Source organism: Alligator sinensis, unplaced genomic scaffold, assembly GCF_000455745.1.
Source record: "Alligator sinensis unplaced genomic scaffold, ASM45574v1 scaffold1059_1, whole genome shotgun sequence".
Taxonomy (NCBI): domain Eukaryota; kingdom Metazoa; phylum Chordata; order Crocodylia; family Alligatoridae; genus Alligator; species Alligator sinensis.
Genome location: NW_005842103.1, coordinates 1,023,121 through 1,036,562, shown reverse-complemented (window position 1 = coordinate 1,036,562; position 13,442 = coordinate 1,023,121). Strand labels below are relative to the sequence as shown.

General features: G+C 49.5%; 1 protein-coding gene across 9 annotated transcripts in view; it reads right to left on the bottom strand.

Moving 5' to 3' along the window:
* HTR2C (5-hydroxytryptamine receptor 2C) overlaps window positions 1–13,442 on the bottom strand; it is a 391,327-nt gene that overhangs the window by 75,038 nt on the left and 302,847 nt on the right. Inside the window, exon 1 of one of the 9 annotated variants that reach the window (XM_025205091.1) lies at window positions 1,000–1,049. The exons of 7 other annotated variants lie outside the window; for them this stretch is intronic. The gene's annotated coding sequence lies outside the window, so the exon portion shown is untranslated. Of the gene's footprint in view, window positions 1–740; window positions 827–999; window positions 1,050–13,442 lie in introns of those variants that run through there. One more of the 9 variants, XM_006024433.3, reaches the window with a different exon arrangement.

The following is a 13,442-nucleotide window of genomic DNA, read 5'->3' as shown; positions in this document are numbered from 1 at the left end:
ACCCGCTGCCATTGAAACTGCAAATGCTGGCCCCCAGCCGACCAATCTGCAAAGCATCCCTGGCTACCTGGGCCCGCGCGCAGGGCCAGGCCTTTCCCCCCCTGCCCAGGTGACCAGAGCATCGCCTCCCAGGCGCCAGGCTTTTGTCTGCAGACAAGGAGCGAGATCCCCACCCTGAGGGATTCAACTCCAGCCTCCCAGGCCGGCTGAGACAGATCTCTGGAGAGGGGCACTGACGGGGCATTTCTGCCACACTGACAAAGAAAATGCAGGAGACTTAAATGATCTGGACTTTGAGATAGCATCCGATATGAGAGCACTTGGGAAAGTTTCAGCCGAGCTGGAGAAGACGGGGCTGAGTAAGTGCAAAAGGACCGGTGAAAGGGAAGATGACGCCAGGCGGGACTGCAAGGGGAGGCGGTTACAAGTGGAGTCCCTAAATTCAATTAAAGTAAATTAACACAGCACAAACAGCATGCGCAGACACATGCACCGTGCTGGAGGAGCCGTCTTGGTAGTCTCTAGGCAAAGTCTCTCAATGCTGTACTTTTTTATTCAAAAAATTCCCTGCATTGGCTCTTGAATCATGCCTTGACATGAAAGTACTCGGACTCATCAGATACTCCATTAGCTCCCAAATCCATTCTTCCGAAAGCACAGAGTGATTTCTTCACCGTCCAACACAACAGTTTCCTTCCCACCCAGCAAACCACGATGCCAGGAGAAGCCTCGTCACAAACCTGAAGCTGCTGACGCCGAGCCGACGACTGCTATGAAGAAGTCTGGCTCTGATGTGGCCTCTTCGGCCTCCGCTGCTGCCCCCTTCTCTCCCTGGGCCTGGCAGGGGAGTGGGAGGAATAACAGCCTCCCCCCAGGTAACGAGCAGCAGATTGCTCCCAGGTGCTGACCCCTGCTCGTTAGCACGGTTTGAGACGCGAGTGCCCCCAAACCCAGCTCACCAGCTTCATTTGGCTTTTGCTAAAACCCAGCAAAACTCACCCCATCGCTCTCCACCCCTGGGGCTCAATGGGCTCGTACTCTCCGACATGGCAAGACAAGCGCCGGGAGCTCAGGCTGCATCCCTCGAGACACACGATTCCCACAGCACTACGGCATGTTTTCACCTCGTCCCCCTTTTTCTTCCTAAATTTCACTTTCTTGTTTTCTATTCTTCCTTCCACCTGTGCCAACTTCCATCAGGGTGCCTGTTCATCCCCCCTTACAGCAGAGCATCCGACTTATCTTTCATTTTCAGCATTGACTGGAGCCTGTTAAAATGCTTTCACTGCCCAAGTTTTCCAAATAAAAATGTATTTTTGACTTACTGATCACTATCAATCTGCCAAAATTTTTAGGCTTTGCAATAAATGAGCCTCCCTTTCCTTCCCATCCTTTTCTGCCAGGGGAAGAGGGAACAAGCGGGACCCACAAATCAGATTTCTTTCTGTCTGGTGTTTGTTTGTTAGAAAGGGAGGGGAAAAAAGAAAAATGGCACAAAACTATTATTATTCCTTTTTTTTTTTTTTTTTTTTAAAATACTTGCCCTATTTCAACCAGCTCCAGTGTTAACTAAGTTCTGCTGGTGATTTTCTTAATACAATGGCTTACATTATAAAATGCTGAGCAGAATTTCAGAACTTCCCAGTTTCCCCTTTGTTTTCTAATTTCAGCTCAGGCTCCTGCTACCATCGTACACACCGGGTAATTTGCTTCTAATTGTCATGAAGCTGAAGAAGAAGCCTTACTCATTTGCACCTGTGGTAATGGGGGTTTTGCATCTCATTCACCCCTTAACAGAGTGCAGTCATTAGCAGCAAGTGTTTTTCCATATGCTCCGTTTTCGAAGCGAGCCTTGCGCAGTTTGACAATACCGGCTTTGAACGCGAACTTCCTTGCATGACAGAGGATGCTTTAGTTTGCAATGCCTAGCAGGAGAAAATCCAGTTGCAAGTTGCTGCTCCTAGAATAAGCCAGGGAGAGAAATCTGATTTCATACAAGTGTAAATCAAGAATAGCTCCATTAAAACTAATGCATCTGATTCTCCTCTCGTGCCAAAATGCAAATGTGCTGACTTGCATGTAGTCACTCTTGATTTGTACCGGAAAAGAAGGCCCACTGGAGTTAAATCACATTGACTGAGGTGAGAACACAGCTCTGTCTTTACAGAGATCATAAAACTATTTGAGGATTTGAACAGGCATCATCTGTGAATGAGTCAGGGTGGGTAAAGTACCTGAAGCAAGAAGAATAAAGGCTCGTTACTTCGACAGAGCAGACAGACGGGCCAATCTGGGCGCAGCCCCGGCTGTTCTGTATTACGTTAAAGAGGTAAGTGTGATGAGTGGAACCGCATGCACACACACGCGTATGCACAAACACATGCACACGTACACACTATTTGCAGAATTCATCTCTATGGCAGTAAATTGCAACGACACACACAATCACTTATGACATCAGGAAATGAGTCAGGCCAAAAGAAGCAAAGGAGGATAAAGATAATAGAAAATACTTCTGTTTTTCAGATGCGTACATCCTAAACAGGCCACGACCAGGGCAGCAGTATAGAAATGTGGTGCCCACATATGTCCCAGTACAGCCATTCAGAATCTGCCAACAGGAGGAAAACCATGACATTTGCTGCACTTACACACTAGCTTTGTGCTCACTTCTCCACCTCCAACCTCAACCTCCAAATTCCAAAATGCAATGAAAACCACAAGGGAATTAATTTTTCCCTCATGGCTGGTGTGAGGATTGGGGAATCTAGTCAATTAGGGGGGAAATAAACCTATTCCAAGTGGTGGGAGGCACCGCACCTGTCCCCAGGTCCACTGCAAGTTTCAGTAGCTTCTCAACCCTACTTTCCAGTCTGCTTGAAACCCCGGTCGGTGCCTCTCTGCCCCTGGCTGACAAAGCCCACAACCCGGACAGGGGCTTGTTCTCCGTGCTTCCTTCCAGTTCCCAACACGTGCCCAGAAGGACCAACAGGTTTGCCCGCAAGTCGCTGGAACAAACTGAATCCACAGAGCGGCTCATCTGGCCGTGGCACGGAGAATCGTGGGCTGCAAGGCAGACGTCCTGGCTGCCCCACGCCCGTGAGCCCGGCGGCTCCTGTGCGGATGCAGCTCAGTGCACGTGTGCCAGGTACCCCCGCTGCGCGGGTGCTCGTGCCTGGGGCAGCGGGGGCTTCTCAGCTGAGCGAATGCTGCAGTCAAGATGCACCTTTTCATAGCCGTGCACAGAGAAGGCAGGACACAATCCGGACTCGTCGTGCAGGTGATCTCTTCTATTAGACCAACTAGATTTTTGCCAAAAAAAAAAAAAAAAAGGCAAAATAAATTTGCAAAGATCTAGTTGGTCTAATAAAAGAGATCACCTCTACCACGAGTCCTGATTCCTTTTGCCTCTAGACCAATATGGCTACAACCCAGATACCAGACAGAGGAAGACGTGCGACAGCATACAGGGACCGGGACAGTAACGGGTTAACACCGAGGCAATAAAAAAGAAAGACGACATTCACTTCGTTTTGAGCATAAAACATGAATTATGGGCCTCTCCCCGGTTTTAACGACACATTTCTTTGCTTTTCTTTCACTTCTGTCCCTTTGCATCCTAAATCTACCATGTGAGTTAATGCCCAAGACAGTCTCTTTAATTCCATCTTTTATCCCTCGGAGAGCGCCGGCGATCAGTCGCTGCGTTCAGAATTATTTAGCTTGACCTGCTTAGCAAACATGAATGTGATTTGTGCTAATTTTGCTCTGTTTATGAATATATGCAGAAACGAAGGCCGGATCCAATTTGGATTCTGTTGGGGATAAGGTTTGAATACAAAACGGTACAAACAGAATGAGAAGAAAGCCTCGGAAACATGGTTTAAACATAGCAAGGAGCCTTACAGTCGTCAGGGTTGCAAAACAGCACGTCAAGGACTGCTCGGTGGCATTTTCGGGCCTGGGCTAGAAGTGAAGAACGTAAAAATAAGACAAAGCAATGCTGGAGAGGAAGAAAGTAGAGAGAGACTGGACTGGGAAAAGTAAACTGCCAGGCAGACCCTACAGCCCAAACGACAGTCTGAGCGGATGACCTAGTGCCTAAAAAGTACCCAAATAACCCAAAACTGCTAAGTGGCCATTTTCCTTTTTTAGAAGTCTTTTCTCCTGGAATAGAAACCGAGACATCAGAGCAAAACTGCCAGGAGGATCAGACCATCTTTTACAGCAGGGCACGAGCAATTATGATATTTTGGGTGGCTAGATTAATACCGAGAATAAAAGACAAAGCTTTGACTGCCTAAATAATTGATCGAAGGGGATCAATGCGGTCTTCCGCGAGCGAGAGGAGGCAGAGGTCCAGAGGACACGTAGCCAAATGCACTTTTAATAAACCCAAATGAAGGAAAACAATGAAACCATCAAAACAATTCATAAATTAATTCAGGCAGCGTCTGCCCTTTAACTGCTGCAACAATGGCAACCGAACTGTAATGGAGTCAATTTTCTCTTGAAAATGATTACTAAATTGCCTACATTTTGTCAGCAAGCTAATACCGATGCGAACAGCTGAAAGTTAAGGAGATAACCAACTGTCAATTGTCGGCAGAAGGAAACGCGATACGGGTTTTTTCTTTGCAAATTGTGTTTGAAAAAATATCGCAGAAGCCAGGAGCTTTCCAGGGCAAAACACAAACAGCTTCCAAAGGGGAAAATGAGTCCGGTTGTTTCTAATGATGGGGCTCGTTACTCTGATGGCTCTTGGTCTTCGCCAGCCTCAGTACTGCTGTGAAGTGTAAAGCCAGGGAGAAGTCGATGGGAAGTTTGCGCTTGGCTGCAGTGGAAATAGAAAAGGCAAACTTCTGGCCGGCGTCCGAAGGAGAGGACATGAGTTTGAATGACCGCTTCTCCAGCGCCCGATGCCTCTGACTCCAGACTCACGGTCCCGTTAAAAGCTCCCTAGCCCAGAGGGAAGTTGCTTGCTGTTTGGAAAGGTGCTGGGGCCAGTTCTGCGGGCCAGGCTGGGCGATGACAGTCGTCTGAAACCCTGTTAGACAAACCAAGAGAAAAGCCAGGGAAGAAAACCTGAGGGACACGCTGCCTGGGTTCATGAGTCACTTACTGCAAGGATCTACCTTGCGATTCTGGATTTCGCCGTGCTGCTGAGTTGCCTGGTCTGCGCTAAAAGGACAAAGAACCGCGGGTAGATTAAGGCAGATGTGATTTCATGTGACCCTAAAACATTTGTAGACTTGGCTTAACTTTAATGCTCATCTAACATTTACCCAAACATCCCGTTCTACTGATTTCACCAGAAGGAACCGTTTTCCAAGACAGCTGCTACTTTCTGGTGTGACAGGAATCGTGAGGAGCGCCGGGCACTTCTTTCCCACCGCGCATAACTCAAACCTCAGTGTAAATGTCTACTGACAGACACTCGGGAGATGCCCGGCGGGTCGACATGTAAATGACACCAATCATGTGCAGCTCGTTTGCCAGCGAGCCTTACGCCACAGACTCGTAGACAGCGAGGGGGCAGGGAGCTCAGGACGTCACATCCTGTGCAGCCCCTGCTCACACCAGGACCAGCCCCAGCTCCAGCATCCCAGCCACGGCTTTGTCTACCCGGGTCTTCAACACCTCCAAGGATGGAGACTGCACCACCTCTCTGGGTAACCTGCTCCACTGCTTCCACCCTCCTAGAGAGAATGTTTTTCCTAATATCCAACCTCAGCTTCCCTTGCTGCAGCTGGAGCCCATTGCCCCTTGTCCTGCCATCTGCCCCCACTGAGACCAGCCCAGCTCCATCCTCTTTGCAGCCCCCCTGCAGGGAGGTGAAGGATGCTATTCAATCCCCCTCGGTCTTCTCTTCTGCAGAATAAATCAGCCCAGGTCCCTCAGCCTCTCCTCACCAGTCCTGCCCCCCAGCCCCACAACCATTGTCATTGCCCTCCGCTGGACTCTCTCCAACATGCCCACATCCTTTCTGTCGGGATGCCCACAGCTGGACACCGGACTCCAGATGTGTCCTCCCCAGTGCTGAACACAGGGGAAGGATCACTGCCCTCCATCTGCCGGCAACGCTCCTCCCAATGCAGCTACCAATCCTACCAATACCCCCTCTGTGCCAAGTCCACCAAGGAGAAGAGTCTGCTACAACTTTTAACCAGAGAACTTGGCTCGCAGCTGTATGGACTTGGGTTACTAATATCTCCTGAGATCTCTGGTTCAAGAGGCAGTTGGCCAAGGTAGCAGTCATCACATGCACTGGGGGCCGTAACAAAAGCAAATAAGGACAGCATCTCATTCCCCAATTTGAGGCTTCAGCTCAACAATATGATGCAGGTGCAAAGGTGGAGCCTTCCAGTGTCTGCAGGAAAGTAAAGAAACCCAGCATCATAAGACACATCATTAACAAGCGCGCCTTCAGAGGAGAGCCGGCTTCTACCACCAACTAGCACGTGCGCAGTGAGTGTGCGCACACTCAGTCCCAAGGGCCTACTATTGATTGGCAGACACCGCTTTCTCATCCAAGGGTAACTCACCGTATAAGACCGGACAGGCAGAGCCATCAGAAGCAAACAACAACAGAAGAAAAATTGTCTGAGGAGCCCTCTAAAGGTATAAAATTGGGGGCCATAACACGACCGGGCATGAAACTCAACCAACAAACTATTAGCAGTTTGTAACCCAAGAGGAAAGCTCCCCAACCCAATGACATCGGCCCAGCTTTAAGCCCTTTTTCTGGCAAGAAGTGCCTTATCCTTTTAAACTATCCATTCCTCCTTGCGCTGAAAACCTGTTGATGTCATCAGTGCCCAACAAAGACGTCAGACATAACCGTGTTGGACAAGAAATGACAGAGTTGCTCCGATCGGCCTTCCGGCCTGCGCAGACCGCTCACACGGGCAGTAAACACAATTGTTTAACGGCAGGGAACAACTAGGCTAGAAAGACATCCTCCTCCTCCTCCTTCCTGCATGCCCGGGGCACTCGAAAAGGAGCGCGCCCGCCGATCGGACCGGGCCTTTGATGGAAGCTACCTCCACAGCACGCCCCGGAAGATGTCTTCATCCCAGACACGCGCACCGACAGCAGCTTTCAGAAAAGTTACCTGAATCAATACTCTGCTATGTGTTTAGCAAAGACTTCTGTTTGAATCGTCTCTTCCCCCACAGGCCGAGCGCTCAGAAACAACTCTCCCACGGAGAAGTCTGGCCCGTGGCAAAGAGAAGGAACAAAGCGTCAGTCTCGAGAGCGGTTTCTCTCCAAGCTACTGCCTCGCTCTTTCGTCGTCAGCTCTTTTGAGTGCTATTAATTTGGGGAGTTTTAAAAGAAAGTGCTAATGTTTTTTTACCTAAAGCTTTAAAAACCTTCAGAGGATGTTACAGTGCCTGGAAAGGCTCCAAGATTTCATAGTTTCATAGTTTCAGGGTCGGAAGGGACCTAATAGATCTTCTAGCCCGACCCCCCGCCAGGGCGGGAGAACAACCCAAAAAAACACACACCCTAAAAACAAAAACGGGACTCAAATGAGTCCAGCCAGGTAAGTATCCAGCCTCTTCTTAAAGATCCCCAGGGTAGGGGCCAGCACCACCTCCCTTGGAAGTTGGTTCCAGCTCCTAGCCGCCCTAACTGTGAAGTAGTTTTTTCGGATGTCCAATCTGTACCTCCTCTCCATCAACTTGTGCCCATTACTCCTTGTTATGCCAGCGGGGGCTAGGGGAAACAGCGTCTCCCCCAAACCCTTCTGGTTCCCCTTTCCTGGAGAGAGATTTGACAACGCTTCTTCTCTCCGGTGCCGCTCCGCTGGGATGCTGCGATGCCGGCAGAATTCGCATCAGGCACGCAGCAGAAGAGCTCGCCTTCCGCTGGGTAAATGCTTCCAGATTATTTTTCAGGACGGAGATGATATCCCCAACCCCGGGGTCTGATTAGCACAAGTTAATTCTTTCTCCTGCAGTTTACTTGTAAAGGTTATTTTTCGCAATGGAGCTGTGCAAAAATATTTCCTTTCAAATGGAAAACACTGAAATTTTGCTTCGTTTCAAAAACGGAGTTGTCTCTGGAATGTCTCCTGCCAGCAAATATTTGGTGAAAGGGGCTTGTAGCTTTGCTGCTGGAAAGCAGGGACACGGAAATGCAATTTCCGTGGCAGAATTTCACCATTCGAGCGGGAAGGGGTGAGCTGGGGCTCAGCGGCGGTCCCTTCAGCACCCGGGTGGGTCACTTCTTCGTGCTGAGGAGGGAGAGCAGAAGCCCTCCTGACCGCTTGCCAAGACCTCGGAGAGGGAGGAGGGAGACGTCCCACCGCCGAGAGACAGCTTCCAGACAAGTCCTGCACCCCTTCGTCCGCCCCGGGGAACTAGAGCCAGGCTCTCTGTCACAGGACCGGTGCGGGGGATGGAGGCTGGCGGTCTCCAGAGCCATATTTTAGCCTGAGAGACCCAGATCACTTAAAAGGCAGCCTTGTCCCCAAAATAAATGCCAGCCCCATCAAGGTTTGTCCATAAGTAGTATTTTACGATGCCTTCTGCAGAGCCCTGGTCACCGAGCTTGGTCCGGTGCCGCTTTGCCGGGCTCACAGCACCTCCCTTGCACTTCACCCAGCTTTGTCCTAATGGCTCGCTCTGCCCTTTTCCATCTCACCTTCACAGCAAGAAAGCAGCTTGGCTGGATGCCCTGTCCACGGCCTGCTTTTCTTTTCATTCCTGGTCCTGTCCCCAGAAGTGGACAAGAAACCCACTAGGAGACAACCAGCTCAGACTGGGACCTCCAGACGAACGGATAGTTCAATAATCGTTTCATTAATGCTTTGTATGCTCGGAAACATCCACTTCGCTGCTTCACATTTCATAGCTTACACACGAGCACAGAACCACGGGGTCGTGGTTGCTTTCGACTAGATAATACCATGCTGGGGCTTATACTTTTTAGGTGGCTTCCACCACGAGTCCACCCTAAATCCCATTACTTTCCTGCCTTGTAGATAGATGACCTTACATTTCATGGCATTCATTCTCAAGATGTTCATCTTATTAAGCGATCCAGACTGCTATGGATCTTATTAAGCAATCCGGATTGCTATGGATCTTATTAAGCGATCCAGATTGCTATGGACTATCACTACTCGCTGCCGCATCCATTCCCATATCATCTGCAAAAGTTATCATGGGGGATGTTATCTCTTCTTACAGAGCCCTGATAACGGTATTGAAGAGTTCAAAACAGATTCTTCTGGATGCCACTAAAACCACCTCCTTGGAGCGACTGGTCCCTATCAGACCTGCTTCTGAGATCCATCAGTTAGCCAGCTTTTAATCAACTAATACAAGTGCTAACGTTACTTTTCAATCTGGATGTCACGTGATGTGATGCCAACCCCTTTTTCAAGTTATGTGCACCCAGTTCATTTTGTTAGCCATCCAAACAGGCAAATATAGTTTGTTCGACAAGACCTACTTTGCATAACACCGTGGTGTTTACCCATGAAATTAGGGGTGTCCTCTTTTGTTCTCCGTGTTCAGCAGTCTATCCATCTTCTCCCCCCCACCACCAAGCTGCACCAGCAGCTTCCTCTTCCCTCCTCTTTTCCATTGCAAAAGTGTGTATGAACAAATGCTTATTATTATGTAAATTATAAGTTTGTCTCTCTCCACTACCCTCCATTCTCTCTTTCTAAAAGAAAAAAAATTAAAAGTGGCCAACTGTCCTATTTCTTCTTCTACTTAGAATTTTGTGAGCATAAATTTTTGGGCAAAAATGGCTTTTGGAAGCATACCGGATTTGATGAGAAAAGTACAAGCAGGCCCAAAATTTTAGAGCCAAATGAAATTTTAAATGTACAAAACCCTAGAACAGAATATTTTGGGGTTGTTTGTTCAGTACTTCACATACAACCGACGTCCCTCCCAGCCCCTATTTACACACAGTGAACATCTCCGCTATCGCGGAGCGCTGCTCGCAGTAAAGGCTGGCCAGGGCAGGACGTTGCACGGTGCTTTTTCACATAATTAGCTCCAATTAACTGGCCGTTGATAACTCCTAGGAAACGACTTGTCTCTCACACTCCTGCCAAGCACACGGATGCAACCTCTTGGTGCCGAAGCATCAACATAAAAGAAACGCACACAATCAATCACTATCGCTCTTGCCTAACACGTGCTCAGGAAACGATGCCCACAGCCCAGAAACACCTGGTCGCAGGAACAGGTCTCCAGCTTTCATTATGCCTAGAAAGGAAACACTCGCTGGAAGGAAAACAGCGTACGGTTCTTCTGATGGCGCGTAGCTTGATGAGCGGTTATGCGTGCTTGCCCTTCTGGCACACCACTATCCTCTTGTCACTGCCAACTAAACGACTGCCAGGGCAGGGGCTTCGTTTTAGCTGCAGCTTCCCCAAGGGGGTTTGCCACGTCCCTTGTTGGAAGGAGGTAGGCAGGCGATTGTGAGGTGCTGAGAAAACAACCCCGCGGCCTGCGCGCACCAGACCTCGGCTGTGCTGGCTCTGGTTTCCCTGGCTGTGCAAGCACAAAGCATCCTGATACTGCTCCTTGATACAGGTATCCAGGCTGCAGCCGAATGGGTCCGTGGCAAAAGCAATCAGGACTTGTGGCAGAGGAGTCCTGATTGCTCCTTGACACAGGAACTCGGCGTCACGCTGCCGAGCATCGTCTCTGCTCAGCTGTCTGCTAATACATAAGAATAAATAATATTCTTTATTTGGGACTGACTCGCCGTCAGCCAAGAATGCAAAAGAAAGGGCGCGGAGCCACATCTCGAGGCCTCGCACTCATTGTCAGTGATGCGAGCGGTGAGATTATTACACACAAGCCTGCTGCTGATGCCATTAAAAGATCCACGCCAAACGCTCCCATCCACACACTAATTCCCTCTAGTTACCTAGGTGCAAGTCTCCCTTTGTCTGCGTGAGAGCTCATTTCCTCTTCTCACGTACTTCTGCCAGTCGGGAACGCAACTAGCTCTACAGTCCATCTGAAACCTGGAAAGAGGGCAGAGAAAAGCTCTCATTACGCTCCTAATTCACTCACCGGGTGTCTTGAAAGTGGCTGATGCGTGCTGAGAAGTAAAGCATTTGATAGGCACCGAAACACTTGCACGCAACAAATTCCAGGTGAACAGAAAGCCGCCAGTCTGTACTTTGATCTTCGTAATGCTTCAAGCCAGAAACATCACATTACTATTATTATTTATCATTATTAATGGCATTGTCTTCTTATCATGGCTTACTTTTCATAATAGTTTTCCCTCCATATTCTTTGGCAGAATGACTTGGTGTTTTATATAATGAAAGAGAAATAGTATTTGGAGCTGCAAATAAGATGCTTGCAGGTCTCTGTCGGGTAGAGAGAAGAGAGTCTAGCTCAAGGCATGCTCTCAAAGTTTCACCTTCCTGCAATTTCTGTCAGTATTTCTGATGGACGTGCTGACCGCTGCGCCCCAAGACCAGCCGGTCATGCTCCCTGCAACAGAGACCAGGAAAGCTCTGAAAGCAAGGAAATGTGAATGCAATCCGGCCGTCAGCTGCCTTGCGCGGCTGTGTGGGAGGACACGCATTGTTCAAACGCAGGTTTTAGGAGGAGAAAAAAAAACACCCAGAGATTGTAACTTCATTCAGGATTCAAAATGCATCCTGATGCCAACCGAGTTTTTGCTATTTGATGCTTCTGTATCGTTAGATTCGTTTTGGGGACTCAAAGGCATGTGTTTTGTACTTTCTACATAAAAGGGCCATTGTAGTCATTCTGATGTAAAAGGGCGCTATTCAGCTGAAAATATCGACAAGCTACTGCAGTGTATAAACCTGCGGCAGGCCCGAACACTGTGAAACTTGTCTCTCCATCAGGCCAAGTGATTCATTCAGAAATCAGGATGCTGCGCTCCCCCACCCCCTGCCTCGCTCCCACACAGCGATGATATCAGAAGTGTATTATGTTCCACGTACGGCACTGGGGCAAAACCGCATTTCTTTCTGACTCCCGTAAAAAGGACGACTCCATTACTTGGTTCCAAATGAGCCGAGGTCCCTCCAGCTGGAGCGGCACGCGGGGGCTGGAAGGAGATGAAGATCGGGGCTTTGCTCTGGATACCTAGCTTGTTTGCAGCGGCATGCGTGCTTACAGCACCACAGCAAGACCCCAGAGGCACCTGGACCTCCACTGCACCCACACCTGGGAGAGGATGGGAGAGAAACGGTCGTATGGGACCAGTGTGAGGGCACGGAGACATGAACCGCTTACCCAGTAACTGCTCACGTGCTTCCCTGCTCCCTCGCAGAAGTAAATGCAAGCTCAGCTGCTGCAGCCGAGGCCTTTTGCAGGGAGGGATAAACTCCCGCAGGTGAGCTTGCATTCACCCTGTCCCAGGAGCATGCTTGCGGGATGTCTCCGTGGCCCAGTCAATCCCTGCTCCCTTTCACCTTGCCGTAACTTGCTGATTGATGCGCACGGGCCCACAGCCACCTTCCTGGGATGCACAGCTGGAAGGTATCTCGACATGATGGGACGAAAGATGAGACAAGACCCTGAATAGGAAGAGAAAACCTTTCTGGAGCGAAGCAGGGATTAGACCGCCGCAAGAGCGACGCCACTGTCACATGCTCGCTGGTGCTCAATGGCAAGCCGATCCCTTTTTACGACGAAGGGAGCTCCCAGCTCGGCACAGAAATGCCAGCGACAGCTATTTGTACTCCTACTTCCCGCTGTGGCTGGGAAGGAAAGGGCAGGCCCGACGTTGCGGCTCTCGCTGTTTTAATCGTGAGTCTTCTGCTGTTTGGTGCTGATGAAACCTCCACCTCTTGGCATCAGGCGATGGTGTAAGCATCTTAGCTTTTCATTTTACGAAAGGAGTTTGTTTGGGGGCCTCCTGGCTGCGGAAACATCCCAGCAAGCTTGATCCTTCAAGGCTCAAAAACCAGAATGCAAAGAAAGATAAGACAGGAGGTGGTAGCTGCTAAACCACGAGATCTGCCTGCACCTGAGCCCCTGTCTTCTGGGGTATCAAGGGCTGGTGAAACTTCAGTCAAAAGTTTAAACAAGAATTGAAAAGACTGGAGCCCCACGTGCCGAGCAGCCTTGTCGGCATTAGGAGAAGCAAGCCTTAATATTTAAGACTATTACTTGAAAGGTGCCCTCCTAACTCGTACTAAAAGACAGGTCATGAGCTTTTGCAGGCGACAGAGTTTCATCAGCTATTTGACAAAGCAAGAAAGCTTGCGCCTCTCTGAACCAGTTAGTCCCGAAGGTGCCACACTGCTGTATCCTCCACCTCCCCATGTAATATTTCCCCCAAATGAAGATTTTAGTTTGCTGGAACAGGCGCACAAGGGACCAACTCACCACCTCCAACCCCGTGACTGAACCATGCTCGGACAAATGGACGACAAGGTGAATGCTGGTGCCCGTCCTGCTGGCTTGGAAGCC